The sequence below is a fragment of the Camelus dromedarius genome, chromosome 10, assembly GCF_036321535.1.
Source record: "Camelus dromedarius isolate mCamDro1 chromosome 10, mCamDro1.pat, whole genome shotgun sequence".
NCBI classification, from domain to species: Eukaryota; Metazoa; Chordata; class Mammalia; order Artiodactyla; family Camelidae; genus Camelus; species Camelus dromedarius.
The window spans coordinates 55,889,671-55,903,099 of NC_087445.1; the positions used below are offsets into that span (position 1 = coordinate 55,889,671).

At 40.2% G+C, this 13,429-nt stretch overlaps 1 long non-coding RNA gene across 1 annotated transcript in view; it reads right to left on the reverse strand.

The window, feature by feature from the left end:
• The window catches only part of LOC116152700 (uncharacterized), a 45,989-nt gene that overhangs the window by 16,963 nt on the left and 15,597 nt on the right, over positions 1–13,429 (reverse strand). The window contains exons 2-3 of the long non-coding RNA XR_004136320.2: positions 5,865–5,979; positions 3,236–3,313 (exon numbers count right to left, since the gene is read on the reverse strand). This is a non-coding gene — a long non-coding RNA (uncharacterized LOC116152700). The remainder of the gene's footprint in view (positions 1–3,235; positions 3,314–5,864; positions 5,980–13,429) is intronic.

A 13,429-nucleotide genomic window follows, 5' to 3' on the forward strand; every position in this document is an offset into this window, starting at 1 on the left:
TTTGGGGTTAACAATAGGTCAAATATCTGTATAACTAATGTAAGCACTCTTTATGTCCAAAACTTATTCCAGCAGGACATGGGATTCATTCTACAATTAAAATTTCAGATACTGGATTTTCTACAGTCACTCTCAGTGATGAGCTGCTGTGTATGAGGTCCTCTGGAATCCTTGACTTTCTGAAGTTTAAAACAAAAAGAAATCAGTACTATCTCATGAGTCCCAATTTGGTATACCACAAGTGTTTTCAGCACCTTTTATAAACCAGATTAGACAGCAGGTGGAATTTCCTGATTGTGAAGTTTTTTGCTTTTTTACTTTTTAAGACTGCAGTAAGAGTGGTCTCCTTAACAAAGGGTGTAAGGCAGAATCTTCCAGCGTCATTGGCAAGGGGCTACAATAATTTCCCTTATGAAATATTCCTATATGATTTGTTTATTGCATGAAATGTAAGTGAATGGTGGCACATGCTTGCATGGAATGTCATTTGAAATCTCTCCAAGGATTGTTATTATTTTAGAAACACTCCATTACAATAATTTATCATGAAATCATATTCACTCATGCTTGCCTCAAGGGCTGTATTTGGAGCCCCAAAGAGCCACACAGGGGCACATGGCCATGGATTGGCCACACTGCTCCGAGAGAGACTGTCTAAATTTTGATTATGGCCATGAATTTTCACACATACCCCCAAATTAGGGAGAAAAGTAGAATGAATTACCAGGTACCTATCACCTAGCTTCCATAATTCTCAATTCATGGCTGATGGTGTTTTATCTCCCTGGCTCCCCATCCCCTTCTCATTCATCCAGCACCACACTGAATTCCTGAGAGCTTCCAAAGGAAGTCACGGAATCTTAGCCAGTGGCAATAACGACTACTCACATTCCTTCCCAGAGACTACTTTCCTGCAATCTCGCAGTTTGAGCACAGCCATCAAAGAAGGAATGAATGCATTTCCCAAGGCAGTCTATACATATGCTCAGGGGTTTTCATCAATCGTGTAAGACAATGCCATTTTCAGTTCAAACTACAGTGACTCATCAAGCCAGAGGGGTGGGTCGTTGAGGAAGAATGGCAGCTTCCAGTTTAACCTGCTCTTTGACTGTGAACACCTGTATAGTCGTCCCACCATAAACCTCTCCTTGCCCCTTCTGTAATGAGAGACACTGCTTACCAAACCCTGAACCTTACTGGTACAATAAGAAATGATTTTAATATTTATTGCAGGAAACTTCCATTTTTGGTGAGTTTAAATTTAAATCAAGTTCCAAAGTAGGTTTATACCTTTCCTTTAGAAGTAAACCACTGAAAAAGCACGAGGAGAGAGTTTGATTCTTTCAATCAGCAATTTTTCTTAAAGAAACAATCAAGCCGGTTGCCAAAAATGTAGGTATTAGGGTGTTCATTGCAGTAGATTGAGTATTAGGAAGATACTGGAAACAATTATCCAACAATAAAGGATTGTGGAAATAAACTATGGAACATCCACGTAGTAGAATATTATGAAGTCTTGAAGAATGAGGGGGAAATGTTTGTGATATGTTACATAAAAGAAAAGTGTTATCTTTAATAAACAAAGTGTGGGGAAAAAAGAGATGAAAGAATCTATAGATTAAAAGAAATTTATGAGATATATTAGCCAATTGCAATGTATTATATTGCTTTATAAGTTTAAGCACGTACACCTATGGGAGGGCACACACACAAAAACTGAGGGAATCTGAACAATGACCAGCTATTGAAAGATACTATGGAAATTTTTATAATTTTTTTTAAAGTGAGAGTGATATTTCTTAAGCTCTACATTTAGAGATAAAATGCTATGCTGATGGGTGTGTAAGACTATAGATGAAACATGTTAACAAAATTTGAGGGTTCACTACACTCTACTCTATACTTCTGTGCACGTTTAAAATTATGCACTGTAAAAACACCTTTAAGTTCTAAAACAGTATATATACTGTGATCCTATTTATTAATTTCAGATATCTTTTTCTTATTCTTCTATATGAAACATGAAAAATTTTCAACACTTTTTGTAATAAATTGTTTAACAACTTGAGCAAAAGACAGGAGGGAAGAGGGCAGGGCACGACTGTTTAAAGAATGACACAACTGTGGAGGCAAACAGGCCACAACAAAGACTGGACAGAACCGACCGGGCCCAAGATGGTAGAAGATTCAGCTTTCAACAGACCTTGAGCGCCTCCAGAGACGCTCGCTGTAACACATCAGCACACTAAATGGCACACCCACAGGCGCGGTGACCATAAAAGCCCCAAAAGTAGGCAGTGGCCCAATTCCTGGAAATTCCCGCCCCTTTCCCAACATAGTTAGAATATTCCTCCCACTTTCTTAGCATATGAAATCACCCAGCCCATAAAAGCTAACACCCTCATCCCCAGGGAGGGCTCTCACTTTCTGAGACGATGGATCCACATTCTACCTGTGGAGTGTGCGTCTCTCTAAATACATTTTGCTTTCACTTTACTATGTCTTGCTCTTGAATTCTTCCCTGTGCAAAGCCAAGGACCCTCACTTGGCAGCCCATCCCAGGACAGGAATTCACTCGAGACGTGGGACTGACTATTCTCTTGCTCCCCCCTTCTCCTGCAATGTCAATTTATAATAGACATTAATCACCCAAAATTTGCTATTTTCCCATTATTTCTAATACAGCACTGTGTTCATAAACTGTTAAAAATTCAGTGTAAGATGAAGTTACACATTGTCTCAGATTTGTTCACCTAGGCACTGAAGGCCCATACACCAGTTATGAAGTGACTTTCATCCTGCGGCCTGGGAGCAATTTATTCCTGAAGCAAGCAAAAGAGACAACCACAACTCTTTTGAAATCCTGGGCTTTCAAGTTTCAATACAAAGCTAGATCTTCATAAACAAAACAAGGAAGCAAACTGAATCTCCCAGCAGATGAGTGTAGAGAAACAAACAAAAACTTACTTTATGTAAATGATTTGGATAGTTTATAAAATTTTAGTTCATACACTTCTGCCTAAATTGGTAATAAAATGTGATTTTTTTTTCCAGGTACCAAGTTTGCTTTTGCTGTTATGGTGGCTGGAGTTACCTTAGGTAGGAAAAAAATCAGTCACCATGACGTTACACTTCCAAGCTCCTAAAAGAGGCACGTAAGCCTGAAATGGGCCTTCCAGAGAGTGACTGTAAGCATACAAAATGGAATGAGGGTCAATCAAACGTAAGTACTTACCATATCTGAGCCTCTGTGGATAGGAGAGGTGTGTTGTGCTGTGTAACTTGCTCTTGCTTAAAAACTCAGCCACAGCCCCTGTGTGTAGGAAAGAGCACAATCTGGAAATTGGATTTCTGTGATCCTGCTTGAGTCCTCCAAGGCTCTAAACTGTTTAACTGCCTAGAGAATTCTGCTTTGCTTCTAAAATTGGTCTTTCCTCCGTGGCCCTCTCAACCTCAGGCCCTGCGCCCCATTGGGGGTGGTTAAGTTCTGCCCCACTCACACTCTGGAGCCCAAGTTCACCCTCCGTCCCAAGTGAGGCTCTGTCCCATCAGAGTGGGGTGTGGACTAGGCCTTGCTGCCCAGTGGCGAGATGGGTGCAGGGAGCAGGAGGCTTCTCCCCTCACTCCTCTCGTGACATCTCAGGATTTTTGGTTTCCTGATGACTCCCTTGGTCAACACCCAGAGAGGAGCCCTGAGTCCCGGCCTTCTGCCCCCAGACACAGCCCTTTACTCCTCCAAGAACCACAGGCTGAGGTCTGGCTCCCTAGGAGGGGACCACCTGGAACCACACTGCCCCCTGGTGGATGCTGCTCTTCCTGCCTGGAGATGGCTGCAGCCAGCCCAGCCACTCACTCCCTGAGTGGCACCCAAACATCTCCTTAAGTGGGGATTAAACAGTAATATGCCACACCTGTTAAAAAAACATAATTGGGACTGTGGGATATTCCTCAGTGGTGTGCCAATTGATAAATTTTTAGGCTTTCTACAAGTTGGACTGTTAAACACTATCATTATTGAAATTTAAATTATATAAACTTAAAATTAACTTACATTGAAAACAAAGGCCATAAATACTCAAAACTCATCACTTATCACTTTATTTTTATAATTCTTATTTTTTATTGAAGTGTGGTCAGTTTACAACATTAGTTTCAGGAGTACAGCAAAGCATTTTGGTTACACATATACATTTTTTTCAGATTATTTTCCATTATAGCTCATTTTAAGATATTGAATATAGTTCCCTGTGCTATACAGTAGGTCCTTGTTGTTTATGTGTTTTATATATAGTAGTGTGTATCTGTTAACCCCAAACTCTTAACCAATCCCTCCCCCATTCTTCCCCCGGGTAACCAGTTTGTTTTCTACGTCTGTGAAAACTCATCACTTTTTAATAATCTTACTACATTTTACTATTTTCTAGGCTCATTTATTTATATCTATTGTTTTCTGGATGGTAGAAATTACTTTACATGTCAAATCATGGTTGAATTGCAACCACGGTTTGGCTATGGATAAACGAGTTCAGCAAAATTCAGTGAAAGCATTCAGTGAGAGTCAATCAGCTACATGGAATTTAAAATAAAGAGTACTGTATATTTTATCATTATTTATAAATTGTGTGCTACAGACCATTTATGTTAGTAAAATTTATGAATCGATACAATCTTTTTTTTCAGGAGAGCTAACTGTTAAACATTTAAACTACAGTGTCCCTTCCTCCCACCCCAGGACCAGTTCTACAGTCTCAAATTCTCCTAGTTCTGTTCACAACCCATTGCTGACTTTGAGAGCTGGCTGGAGGGTAGGACGTTCATACCTAACCCCCTCTTGGGTCATCCTGCCCAGGTGGAGGGACACCCATTAGCAGAACCCAGCTGGCCTCTTCTGCCTCCTTACACATCCTTCCCCTGGGTCGGGGGCGGAGTGGGGGCTGAAGTGACTTACCTGGCTGGTGAGTTTAGAAAAAGAAATCATGCATGGCCTAGCTCCTGACTCTGTTCCGCTTCCTAGAAGCTACCCACAGGGGGCATCTTTCTCCCATGGGAAAGCCTGCCATACTCTGGTGTTGCCTGAGGCTGATGTGCAAGTTGGGCAAATTCTGGAGCTTGGTGTTAAGACCTCCACTTGCTCAAAGACAGAAGTAGCACTGATGGGTAATGAGGGCCATGTATTGGCCTCCACCTGCTGTCTCCTTTGTCTTATTTCTCATTGGTTCGAAAATGGAATGGGGAAAAGGAGTGCTAATTATTGGATCCCTCAGAAACTCCAAAAGGGTCCTCTTCCATCAGCCTTTGTCCTGAGGTCACAGGATGCCTTGTGGCTGTGCCCAAATGTGTTGGTACGCATAAGCCTTTTCTAAGAAAACTTGACTGGCAAATTTATTTGATTCTAATTCCTTTTATTGCCAATATGTATATATGAAATAATGCTTACACAGTAGAGCATTCTTTTCTATGCCAAATATTGTACATATGAACACTGACCTTGAAAAACAAGTGTTACTAATGACCTAGAGTGTTTAAGTAACTTTCTCAAGGTCACTAGGTGACAAGCTTGTCGTCTGATTCCAAGGCCCTTGCTCCCCTTCTCTTCCTCCCACCCCCAGCCCTCCAGTCTCCTCTCCTCTCCTTTCCTCTCTCTCCTTCTCTCTGTCACCCGTCCGTCCACCACTCCTTCCCTCATTTCCACATAATTTAGCCCTTTAACTCTACAGAAAACTAAGACAGCATTGGAAGTCTCAGGGTTTTTTTTTATACAAGTATTTATAATTTTAGAATTTACATATAAATTTATATATAATTATATATACATAAATTCTAAAAAAAAAAAATAAATTAATTAAAATTATACAAAACCTTACCCCAACAGCAGGGCCCTCAAGAAACTTGGCAGCAGGCAGTAGGTAAACCGTGGCTGATTTTTTAGCATCCTCCTCAGGTTTCCCATGAGGAATGTCCAGCATCCTAGTCAAGATCCTGGGGGAGGAGGTCACAAAGAAACGAGTGTGCATGGGGGAGACCGCAGGACCGCATCAAGAGAGGGTCTGTGCCAGCCTGACCTGGGGGGGGGGGGGGGCTCTAGGTGGAAAATGCAGCCTTTCCTCAAATGGAGTGTTTCCTGTTACCTCCAACTCAAGGCTTCTGTCCCTCGGGTCAATAGTTGTGCAACAGTTCAGGGACTGAGCAAACAATCTAGAAACTACTTGCAGAATAATTTTGAGAAGAGAAAAAAATACATATATATGGAAAATATATACATGCATATATGTATTTCCCTTATCGAAAAATATATATTTGGTTCTTAGGGGAGAGGGTAGAAAAAACTTACTCTTTTTACACATAAAGCACAGATAATACCAACATACATATAGAACCTAAACAAATACACAGTGTATCTGTGGTATTAAAATTTCATGGAGGGGAAAAAAAAATTTCATGGAGGGAATATTAAGAAAAACATGTCTAAAAAGGCTCCCTAGGGGAGCAATAATTTTTTTTAAATGGCTGAAAAACATGGATGTATACAAAGAGCCCAGCAGACTATGGGACACATGGTAGATATCAATACATGAGAACTGTTGTTGCTGTTTATCGTGGTTAGTTGTTCTTATGATTGTCCTACAGACCAGAGAACCGTGCCATCCCATCATGGTTAGGGTGGAGAAGAGGGTACTGTGGCAAGTTCCCAGATGAAGTTAGTGTAGGGTGGATCCTGCGTGAGCTAGAGGTCCCAACTGCCCGGAGTTCTAGAAAATAAGCAGATTCTTGCGTACCACTGGGATGACCCTGGGATGCTCAGAGACACTTGTGCAGGAGGCTGTTAAAATCCAAAAAGCAAGGCATGGCACAGAGGTATGTGAGACCACCCAGTTTAATCCTCTGGGAAAAGGACATGCCCCCCAAGGCATTTTTTCCTGGCCTAGAACTGTACCACCAAGTTTTGTGGGCCTGCCTTTGTTTCTCCTTAGAGAACCTGGCTTCGGGGAGGCACCCAATATTTGTGTTAATACGGGGTTGGAGCAAATGTTGAGCGACTTCTCATGCGTGATGCATGTGCTCTGCAGTTTGAAGGAAAACCACACTTTCCACTGATTATTCTTAAAACCAATGCTTCTGTTACTTTTAGTGTACAAAGTGGTTTCGTATACGGTATCTTATTAAATCATCATAATAACCCTAGTCAGGTCAGTATTATATCCCCACTTGAAGGATAAAGAAGCTGAGGCTGGGAAGTTCATTTATTTTAGTTATGTGTCCTCTTCAGCTAACCAGTAATGTGTAGCAGAGCTAGCCCCCTTTCTCCCACACTACACCACCGCTAACACTCCTTCCCACAGGGGAGGAAGGCACGTGAAATGGGAAAGCTATGGAGGAAAAGCCATACCCTGGGACTTGCGTATCCCTGCGGGGGATACGGTAATGTTGGTGAACTGACACACCCAAGTCATGCCGGAAGGGGTGTTGCCTTCATGGAGTATGAACCTAGCATTCGGCAGAGCCTGGGAGGCCGGTCAAAACTATCAACTGCCAAGTTACAGGGAAATGAAAAGCCATCAAAACGAAGCACAGAAGCACCTCAAGTTGCTGGGAAATTTGAAACATAAAACACTTAAGGCACAAATGTTGAGGACAGAAATATGATATGAAAATGGAATGACTAGGTATACACAGCGGGTGAAATTCTTCATTTCAGGGCCACAGCTTCAAATGCAGGAATGACAGATATTTGACTAAGAATGGAGCACATTTTTCAAAGACCGAAAAGAATGTGTTTAGTCAGAGAGCAGCTCATCTGGCCAAAGGGCTGTAAATGGAAAACAGATGGGAAAGGGGGGGGGGGGGACACCTAGATAAAACTGAAATGGGTTTCCACGGATGACATTAAGGCCTGGGAAGAATTTCAACAGTGAGGGAGGTGCCGAGTGACTCAATGAGAGCACAATTGGGAAGGACATCAGAAACAAAACGTAGGCAGCAGACGTCCAGATACCAGGCACGGAACATAGTAACCTTGAGATTATAGCACAGGGTGGCAAACAAGGCCTCACAGATACCAGGAGAGTTGGCGGCATGGAACAGGTCCATGGGAACACAGTGAAGGGAGGGTGTGCCGTGCACAAAAGACCCATTGAGAGGAGACGAGCAGCCCTGCAGGCTGTGGTAACAATAGATTCAGAGGACTCCGTGAGCACTTGGAGGAAGATGAAAGGAGAGAAGAACAGAAGTGATGTTTTTATGGAAACTGAGCTGAACCACATGGGGGAAAGCCACAAAGTTGGCAATGCACACACGTTGGGGATAACATTCTGGATATTTCATTCAGATAAAGGCAGAGCTTTTCACTTGCCTTCCTAACAATTTCATGTCCTAGAAGTAGAGGAAGGAATAAAAATAACTGTACTCTGACTGATTCCAACCAGTGGGAAGAAGCCATTTGTCAGAGTGGAAGGGATGAGACCCTGGGAGAACATGGCATGTCATCTTCAAGGGACAACAAGAATGCGCTGGATGAGATATGTTACAGAGGACTTTAGGAAACTAGACTTCAAAATATTTTAAGAAAAAACAGGCATAATTCCACAAGTTTCCAAAAGAAGAAAGTACCAGCAGGTGCTCAGAAGCATGACTTTGGACATTATCAACGAGGAGAAAAGAGGTGGGGACATTCTTTAAGAAATTAGCACAATGGCACAGAGCTCTTTAAACTAAAATATAGAATGAACATTCAAAAAGGGAGAGGCAAATGCTAACTCTATGAGAATGACACAGAACCACACAAAGCATGCAAAATGGTAAGGACCAGAGAATGTGCTATGGGACCAAGGGAATTATGGTCATGGATGGCGGAAAGGATATGTTGTTTCTCAGATTTCTCTTTTAGGCAGCTGTGGAGCTGAAAAGACAAAAGCGGGTAAGAGTATGTTGAAATCCAAGCTTGGGGAAGATGTTACTGACCCTTTTTGAAATCTAACCTGGGATCAAACTTGGTGGTCCACACTCTGTGGGTCAAGTGGGATTCATTCGTCTATCTTCACACTTTCTTTCTTCTTCCTAAGTATTACTAATAAGCATGTTAGCAAGTTGATTCTCAGTTTTTTTGCAGGAGCTTGGGGGTGTCCCTCTTCTGGATCTGAAGAATTGATTCCTTTTGGGTAGCCTGCATATCTTTATTGTCAGACTTTTTAAAACTGAAATGAGGTCTAGTTCAAGGCTTAACATTAGCTAAGTAGCTACAGAAGGATGGTTTCTAGAGTCCTCCGTGCGATCCTAGTTATATCTCGAGGCAAAGAAATCTTAATTATGGTATTGCACCCTTACCAACATAAATTGAAAAGTGTTAAGAGTTTTGTTAAGAGTTGTCTAGAATGGTTTCTCTTAGAGGAACTTGGAAAAAGAGTGTCATTGTCTTTTACAACAATTACGGCATTAGTCCATAATAAATACATCATTTTATGAAGTTCAAGAACAGGCAAAACTGATCTGTGGGAAGAAAAATCAGAATAGTGGGTGCTGGAATAGACAGGGGGCAGGGGTAGAATGGAAGAGGGTCCGCAGTGACCCTTCTAGGATGACGGCACACTCAGCTGGAGTACTGGTTACATGGATATATGCACTTGTCAAAACTCATCAAACTGTCACTGTTGCTGTATGCAATCATGCCTCTATAAAAATACATAAAAAGTATGTAATAAATCTGGGCAGTAATAGGAAGCGAAAAGAGAATGATTTTCTTCCATGACTTGACAGTAATCAAATGAATTTAACATTGTCAAGGAATCAGAGAAAAGCAGCCTCACAGTTTGAGATTAGCAGTGCTCTCCAAGCAGATTTAGGGAAAGTTAGTCTTACCAACACCCTTGACCTGTTAATTTCCTATTGGCAAAGTGTTCCTATTGTGGAAGACGGGGATCACTACCCTGTACCCTAGTTTCACTGGAACCAAGTACCACTGGTTCCCAAACTTCCATGCACATAAATACAATCTTGGATGCTTGTCAAAAATGCAGACTCTGGGTCCATACCTGGAGATTTTGCTACAGTAAATCTAGGTTAGTGTCCAGGAATTTCCATTTTATGAACATCCTTGGTGAGACTGATATAGGTAATAGATGGACTTATACTTTGAGAAACACTTCATTGGATAATTAAATCACAAACTAGTTCCTAGTTCCTCTAATTTCAGGCTCCCCAGGTAACCTTCTGATAAAAAAGCCTTTCTCCATGCCTTCACAAAGAAAATACATCGCTTGTATCAGTATATGTATTCCAGCCCATGTGACAGAACTCTTTCCTGTTCTAAAGAATACATAGGCATGGTTTTGTCCCTCAGTCTGATGGACTTGATGAATATTGGTTTGCCCCTTATAAATGGATGTGCTTACCATGTGATACTGGAAAACCAAACTTCTGGGATTGAGGGACAGAAATGTAAAATATTTATGCCAAATTTACCAAGATAAAGGGTATTGACAAAATTCCCTCCTTAAAAGAAATTCTATGCCTGACATCATTATGGTTGTTATGTTCTTTTTCTTCGTTTAAATTAATAAACTTAATTTTTCTCAGAGTAGTTGTAGGTTCACAGCCACACTGAGTGGGAAGTACACAGAGTCCCCATACATCCCCTGTCCTCCCACACACACCCCCTCTCCCATCACGGACGTCGTGCAGCACAGCGGTGCGCTGTTATGACCAGCGAACCTGCACTGACACATCATTTTCACCCAAAGTCCACAGTATAAATTAGGGTTCACTCTTATGTTACACGTTCTACGAATTTTAACAAGTATTATGTTCTTTTAAGAGATTAAGCTTAACATAGAAATAGAATATTTCCATGTTAAACTTAATTCAACAAGTGTTTCAATAATTTGTGTTGTGGTTAATTTTCCTAATTCTAAATAAATATTCATTATTGACATTTTGGAAAAATGAAAACATTTAAAAGCCACAAGTTACGTTACTCCCCCGGGATAAACATTGTGAGCATTCTAATTCTTTTTTTTTCTTTAAGTCATTATTCGGTCTTTATGTACCTGTGTTTATTGTGGTGGTGGTGGCTTATTTCTTTACAAAACTGGGATTAAACATTTCCTAACATTGTATCATTGTACCATATTTTAACAGTATTAACTCTCCTCTGCTCTGATTTTATTTTTCTTCTTAGCATTTATTGCTACCTGACATAATATATTTGTTTGCCTTCATATTTCCTGTTTTCTCCTGACTGTGTGTTCCAGGACAGCAGTTGTTCCAGAAGGGGGTTCTGTTCACTGTGAAAACCCAGCACCTATAACAGTGACTGACACGTTAGTTACTCAATACACATTTGCAGGATGAATGAATAAATGAATGAGTGGCATTTTATTGTGTCAGTAAATGCTTGAAAATCATGATTTACAATGATTAAGCAATTCTATCAAATGTATACAGTGTAATTTGTTGAACATTCTTCTACTGATCCACTGATCCACAGTTGAGCTAGTCCCACCTTCTAATTTTTTACTATTATAATTAATGAGGATGTATAAATCTTATTTATAAAAGGGAGTTCATATTTCTTATATTTCCTTAGAACTAATACCTAAAAGTAGAGTTATTATGTCAAAAATTATAAAAATCTTAAAGACCTTTTCAGATATTACCAATAACTTTCCAGGAATATTGCAATTAATACGTCTATAAGCACTGTAGGAAAATGTACGTCTCTTTGCATCTTTGCTAATATTGAGTCCTGCCATTTTATTTTTAAAAATCTGGCCAGTTCAGTAAGTCAAAAATTATATTTCTTTGATGTCTGAACTGCTTAATAAAATAACAACAATAAAGGATTTTATCTTATGTATCCAAGCTTACTGAACACTTTTTCTTAATCATTCGCTTTTTTATTTTGTTCATGGTTTTTTCAAAAAGACTTGTTATTGATTTTGATGCTATTAAGTCCATCTATTCCTTTGCAATTTCTTCCATTATTTTTGTGCTTAGAAGAGTTTTCTCCATTTTGAGATAAGAGAAATACTCACCCCTACTTCTAGCTAATTATGTAAAGGTTTTTCACGTATCATCCATTCATCCATTTGGAATAAATTTCAATCTATGATGTGGTATATAAATCTATTTTTTTCTATTTAGTTCACTAATGATCCCAGTATAATGTAGTTGAGTAATTTTCTTTTTCCTTACTTATCTGGGTTATCACTGTCACCACATAATTTTTTTTTTTTTAACATGGAAGAGTCTGTTGTGGAGCATTCAGATCTGTTCCATTGATTCATTTGTTTATTTTAGTTCACCAGTATTCCTTGTTTGACATCTTCCAACTTATTAAGTTTAAATATTTATTAAGGCATGTGACCTCAAATACCTCCTCTATTTGGGCAGTGCCACATGTGATAACTGATATCTCATGTTCTTTTCACTTGTGTTGAGTTGAATACTAGTGAAATATGATGCTTTTTTAAATGTGTGCACATTGACCACTTCGGTTTTTCCTTTGTTTATTGCCTGTCTATATCAATTTTCTATTAGACTATTTAACTTTTTCTTACTAATTTGTAAGTGTACTCTATTAATTAGAGATATTAATGTAATACATGGTTTATTTTTGTCTTTATTTTAGTTCCACTCTTTTTCATGCATGAAGTTAGCTGGAGCACTGGCTCCTTTCCATAACTGGCCTAACTTCTGCAGTAGAAGCTTCCTATTATTGAAACATCCATTCTTCTCCCACCGATATGAACTTGTACCACATTCTGTTTATACGGACTAGTGGTTAATAGTGAAAACTCTGGGATCAGACCGCCGCTGTTCTCTTCATCACTGTTGTCTATGAGTTAGAGGGTGAGCTGGAGCAGTGGCCTTCAGCACATGGTAAATGGCACATAAGTGACAGCTGTTATTATTGCACTGGCTAAATGATCTCTCCTGCTGTGTTTTTGCTCATCTTCACATCCTGCTTCATTCTGCAAGATCATGCTCTGTAAGTCTTGACCTTGGCTCTTTGAATATTTTCAGCTACTCACCTCCCCAGAGACAGTTTGGAAACTCTCTCAAGTGAGATAAATGGAGTCCTCCAAATTCTTTGCTTTGATGCCTTCCCTCACTGCTTAAAAAAATTGCCAAATATTCCCATGTCTGGCCTTGTAATATTAGGGATGCTGTGGGAAGTTATTGTGGAGGTGACATGCTGAACTTATCAGGACATGCTTAATTTACCATGGCAGCCTGAAGGGGCAATGAAGTCATCAAACTCCTTCCTGCCCAATCCAGGAGCTGGTTGTGGCAACAACCCACCCCCCGCTTCCCAGCCCCCTTAGCCAGCAAGCCTAGCAAAATGAAGACTCCCAACTCCTGAGGTCCTTCAGTTTCAACCCACCCACACGTTTGCATCTCAGGTCTGGCTCCTGATAGCATTGCCTCTGCTCTG